General features: G+C 39.4%; 1 protein-coding gene across 28 annotated transcripts in view; it reads right to left on the minus strand.

Moving 5' to 3' along the window:
• ADGRL2 (adhesion G protein-coupled receptor L2) overlaps positions 1–6,179 on the minus strand; it is a 198,739-nt gene that overhangs the window by 179,744 nt on the left and 12,816 nt on the right. The gene's annotated exons all lie outside the window — the stretch shown is intronic.

The following is a 6,179-nucleotide window of genomic DNA, read 5'->3' on the forward strand; positions in this document are numbered from 1 at the left end:
TTGATTGCAGCAGGAAATTTTTTAGCAGTTGGGCAAAACCATGTGCACTGCAGGGGGGGCAGATATAACATGTGCAGAGAGAGTTAGATTTGGGTGGGGTGAGTTCAATCTGCAATCTAAATTGCAGTATAAAAATAAAGCAGCCAGTATTTACCCTGCACAGAAACAAAATAACCCACCCAAATCTAACTCTCTCTGCACATGTTATATCTGCCCCACCTGCAGTGCACATGGTTTTGCCCAACTGCTAAAAAATTTCCTGCTGCGATCAACTTGGAATTACCCCCTATGTACATGGATAATCTATTGTTCATATGGAAGAGTATCCCCCTACTTACAGGCTGTTGTCCTTTGGCCGCTTTATTTCAGTCACAAGGGGCAATAGTCCAAGTGCTAAAGCAATCATGCTTTAATTACTTGTATTTTATTTACTACAAAGCAGCCTTCTCATGGCGAATACCTTACCATTATTTCTCTCCCCCAACCACAAACTACAGAATTTCCAGTAATAATAAAACCTTTTAATACCACTTGGCAGGCGCGCTGTGGAGGATCTCCATACGCAAACCGTTTGGAGACAAAAGAAAGAGAAAAAAAATAATATTAATAAACATAGCTATGATTGGGAGGAAGCTGGGATGAGAGCCACAAGTTTACATCCAACATAATAAAGAATTTATGAAACCTGTATCCATTTCAGGACCGCTCCGAAAATGGTTACTGTGACAATACAGAAATATACGTTCTGCTAGTGACAGGGTAATCACCTTAGCTTAATAGAAACCATAAGGACATCCAAATAGGCTTCTCCTGGATATATTCCACCTTCCACACACACACACACATTATAATCGGACACACTTTGGGGTCAATTCTATTCGGCAACTTAAGAATAGCGCCGGAAATTAGCTCCCGACGCTATTCAATTCAGCTGCTAGTGACCCGCAATGGTCGGGAATTCTTCTCTCATCCCCGGAGGATGAGAGAAGAAACCCGACAAAAGTGCTGCCTCGCGCCGGGGAGTTAAGTCGGAGAATGCCCGTTCTCCCGACAATTCAACCTGTTTAGTCGGCGAGAACGGGACATCGCCGACTTAACTGGAACTGAATTGAATAGCGGCGGGAGCTAATTCCCGGCGCTATTCTTAAGTTGCCGAATAGAATTGACCCCTTTATGTATGTGTGTGTATAATATATTTTACACACACATAAATATAAATATATATATATATAAATATATATATATATATATATATATATATATATATATATATATACACACATATATATATATATATATATATATATATATATATACACATATATATATATATATATATATATATATATATACACATATATATATATATATATATATATACACACACACACACACACACGTGAACACTATATGGACATAGTATAAAAATGTTGTTGTAGCTATCACACAAATACTTTCATCAGGGACATAATAAACTTCTTCAAATCCATAAAAAGTTGCTTAAAGTTGGATTTAAACTGTCCTATACTGGACCAGGGGAACATTATATTCCAAGAACATCTTTCAGATATTAGAGCCATTCAATAATCTACAATTTCCAGACTGAAATTCCTTTACTTCCTACAATAGATCTCATTAAATCCAGGCGGCTTCAGGAAGGAAAAAGGGGGGGAAAAAAAATTCTAGAACCAGATTTTAACCAAGGACCAAGACATTAATAATTGACAGTAATTGGGCACATTATTCAAAAGGGTTATTAATTTTTAAGCACACATGGTAGGAACTAAAATATTGCAGCTTTATTTTTTTACAAATGTAAAGTTTTAGCATGAATAAATCATGGGGGGGTATGTACACCGTCACTAAGTGAACTAAGATCTGATCGCTACTGGCTACTGAACTAAGTGGCTTCCCATATCTGCGCAAAAATCGCAGCAAGTGATTCGATGCCGGGAACAGGTTGCATCTGAGGCACAGGCAGAGCCATTTATGCTTCAATAAGACGCTTCGCAAGATGTAAATAAGCAGTTAGATAGGGAACTGGTGGCTGTGGAACTGCAAATCCCAGCCATTTGCCCAAGGCTATCTAAGGTGACTTTAATCAACTATGCCCACTGTCAGGAGCAACGTTACTGAAGAATGTAGAGCGGTTGCTGTGAGAGAACAATGGATTATGCCTTCTCCTACTAACGTTCATTTTGAATCTGTTGGTTTATTCCGATACAGCCCTCAAAATGGCCGCCCCTCACCTTTCAACTCAGTAAAAAATTAAAACAATACATTTAATCAAAGAAAGCCACCTATCTGTAGTTGCATATTATCAGGCACTTTACATAAAGTTTAACAAAGAAACCTGAGCGTAAGACCAGAAGGAGATGGGGCCGCATGTTGACCATCACCGTTCTAAGCGGTCAAAAATCAACACACTAAATCACTATCAATTTACTGTGCTTCAACAATACTGTGTAGCTGGCGGCTGAGCCTATAAGAAAATGTTTATCGCAAAAGAGGCACACAAAGACACACAACTGGTCGCATTCAGTCCTGTTTTAGAAAAAAGGTTGATAAAAATCATGGCAAAATAAAACAACAACAAAACTTGTAATGCAATATAATCTCGCAAGTGAACCACAAGTGTCATACAACAAGTTGGTGGCAGACCGGATATTGAACCTGCCCTAAAATAATCAGTTTCAAGTTGTCCCAAGTAGCGGAAGGAAAAGACAAAATAAAAATAAAAAATTGCGCCTTCACGTATCATCTCAACCACAGACGGTAACAAAGGCTCAATAACTCCAATGCTTTCCTATCATACTGGTTGCCCTCTAACTATGGACCCTTCAAAATGGCATGCTAATTATCTTGATGCAAAGTGTTAATTAGCAGGACTGGGTTTAGTGAACAGGACCTATGCCCACCACTGGCTACAGTCGCTTACCAGGCGTAGTCTTTTATAACGGATTTGCGTTGCAGGTTAATGTGATCAGGAGACAAAGCAGGAAGCCCTGGAAACATTTGTACATACAACAAATGTGAAACTTATATTGTCTGCTGTGGGGAGATACATTACCCAAAGCAACGGTTATTGGGTATCACAGAGGACATACAGAGCCATAAAAAGGCATGACCGCCCCTGGGCGCCATCCCCACAGCCTGGCTCCTTAAAGCGTACCTAGTTCTTATATACATTTGCTAGATGACCCAATGTTCATGTAATGCGGCCTAATCAAATTACAGTAGAAAAAAGGGAAAGAAAAAGAGGGAAGGACAGAAAGAAAGAAATTGGTTGGGCAATACTGAAACATGGACGTCTGCGTGGGAACGAATAGCCCACACGTTCCCACAGTTACAAACCTATAATAATAACTTATATACAAAGTCCTCGGTCACTTCTGAATGTGACTGCCATAGTCCCAAAATCCGTATTCCTCATTTTAATAACACTGAACTTATTCTGCTGTGGACTTCAAAAATTGTAATAAAAAGATGTGATGTATAAGAAGCTGAATTGCCCTGGGAACTTTTCCCTTCCTTTGGCACATACTAGTTTCATCGGGACCCTGGTGAGAAAGTGGCGATTGTTACGGATCATTATATCCAGCGTTATAAAAAAAAAACTATGGCTCTATGCTGTATATAGCGAACGGTTACCAAAGAAGGAGACATGACAAAGAGACCAACATGTCTGTTATCACGTAATGCCTATTAAAGCACAAACGCCCTGTGTCAGGTCTGGAACAACGCGGGGACTAGTTTACTGAACTGAATCATGTAAGAAGTAACTGGCAAAAAAAAAAAAAATATTATATATACACACACACACATACAGGTTGAGTATCCCTTATCCAGAATGCTTGGCACCAGAAGTATTTTGGATATCGGATTTTTCCGTATTTTGGAATAATTGTATACCATAATGAGATATTATGGCGATGGGACCCAAGTCTAAGCACAGAATGCATTTATGTTTCATATACATCTTATACACACAGCCTGAACGTCATTTAATACAATATTTTTTATATTTTTGTGAATTAAACAAAGTTTGTGTACATTGAGCCATCGGGAAACCAAGGTTTCACTATCTCACTCAAAAAATTCTGTATTTTGGAATATTTGGATATGGGATACTCAATATGTATGTATGTATGTATGTATGTATGTATGTATGTATGTATGTATGTATATATATATATATATATATATATATATATATATATGCCTTTGTTATACTGAATTTTATTTTATTTTTTTAACAAATTTTGGATACAGACATTACAGAGCATTCCAACTTCTGCTACGAGAACATTCATCACCTTTGATTAGCAATAGGGACGCCATGAAATAAACACAGATAAGAGGGTTCCCAGCTGTGCCTGAGAAAAGGTCCGTGCTCTGTAGCGGACACACACACACACACACACACACACACACACACACCAGACCTTGGCCTTCGGAGATCAATGCTCTCTGGGGCTGCGACATGTTTTTCACACTCAGCCTGGGAGATCAAAAAGTTTCAGACAGAAGGTTCTGGGCACGTTTCAAACTAAAAAGTATAATTAGTTCTCAGATAAGAGGAGTCACAATATTTGACAGCTTCATCTTCAGATGGGCCAGAAGCGGCAGAAGCTGGTGACCCCACACTAGGTCCAGGTCCCATTGTGAGCAAAGTCAAAGTGATATAAAGTGGAAAAACAAGGTTTCTAATTAAAGGGCCAATAGTTAGTAAAAATAAATAGTTGATATACTGCTATGGTGAAACTAATTACTGTACTGTCACATGTTGAAGTTTTAATAAAATGTAAAAAAAATGTTATTTAAAAAAAAACAATTATATATACACACACAAACAATCTCAACTTTTACTTCCACAACAGAACTTCCTAGGATTGTGTAGCGGAATCATTATCTCCGACACGAGCCATCTGACGCTCCCCATTGTGCGCTCATATACAAAGACAGGAAGTTGGACATTGATTTATCCAATCAGAAGCTTTCTTCAGATACTTTTGGAACATCTTTCCCTGTCACAAGTATATTTTTACGCAGACTTAATAGACAGATTTTTTTTAGTTTTGTTTTGGGTTTTTTTTGGGGGGGTTGGGGGCAGGGGGACTGGACTAAGGGCAGCAGTCGTTCCACCCTTGAAGCAGCACAGCACAAATTCCCAAAGTTCCTAGAAAAGTTCACAGTGTCCAATATTTGTGCGAGACTTCTGTCTTTCACCGCGCTCCCACTACATGGAGTAATCGTGCTCAGACACAGATCTCATCATTCTACGCACCATTCACCACTCCGACCTGCCTTACGCTTTCATTCACATTACAATAATCCCAAAGGAGGGCAATTGTGTTTAATATTGGAGCCCTCTTATGAAAATGTTCCTTATGAAAACGTGGCTGCTAAGATAATACGTGTGCCTGCTGTGAGAGGGTAATGCCTGCACAATAGCCCAATGCGCCAGCACCGTAAACCTCTTCATTAGACAACTACATATTACAAGTGATCTACTTAAGTGCTTTTTTCTCTTTTGGTACTTAAAGGGCCATTGGATTTAAGAATAACAAATCTGACTTTGCACATTAGCAAGGATTAGCCAGAGTAAATAATGCACTGGCACCATTGGAAGCCCTGTTATGCTTTCTACAGACTGTAAAGGTGGCCATCCACTACTCAGACTTGTCTGAACTGCAGATAGCATCAGATTTCTCTTGAACTCTCCCGGGAGCGTCCCGGGAATCGGATCAGACCCTGGCTTTAATTTTCATTACATTCACTTCAGATATATCTGATGCAATATATCATGTGCCAGATCGCATCAGATATATCTGATGCACACATGCTACATGTGATTGATCTGATGCTGCTGCTACCGCTGTTCCCCCTCTTGGTGGGTGGGAGTGTCTAGGGAGATGCCAGTCAAGTGACGCTTCAGATGAATCTGATCAGATACATCTGAAGTAAAAAAAACAATCCGATGTGCACCTGTTTTCAGATAAAAAGTTGGGGCAGCCACAGAGATCTGTAGTTCAGATATATCTGACACGGGAGTGAGCATTGGATCTGAAGAGCCATCCAATGTGACACTTTTCTTCAGATATGACGGTCAGATGCATCGAAATCTGAAGAAAATTGCCCAAATCTGACTAGTGGATGGGGGCCTTAAGACATCCAAA

This window comes from Pseudophryne corroboree, chromosome 9, assembly GCF_028390025.1.
Source record: "Pseudophryne corroboree isolate aPseCor3 chromosome 9, aPseCor3.hap2, whole genome shotgun sequence".
Classification (NCBI taxonomy): domain Eukaryota; kingdom Metazoa; phylum Chordata; class Amphibia; order Anura; family Myobatrachidae; genus Pseudophryne; species Pseudophryne corroboree.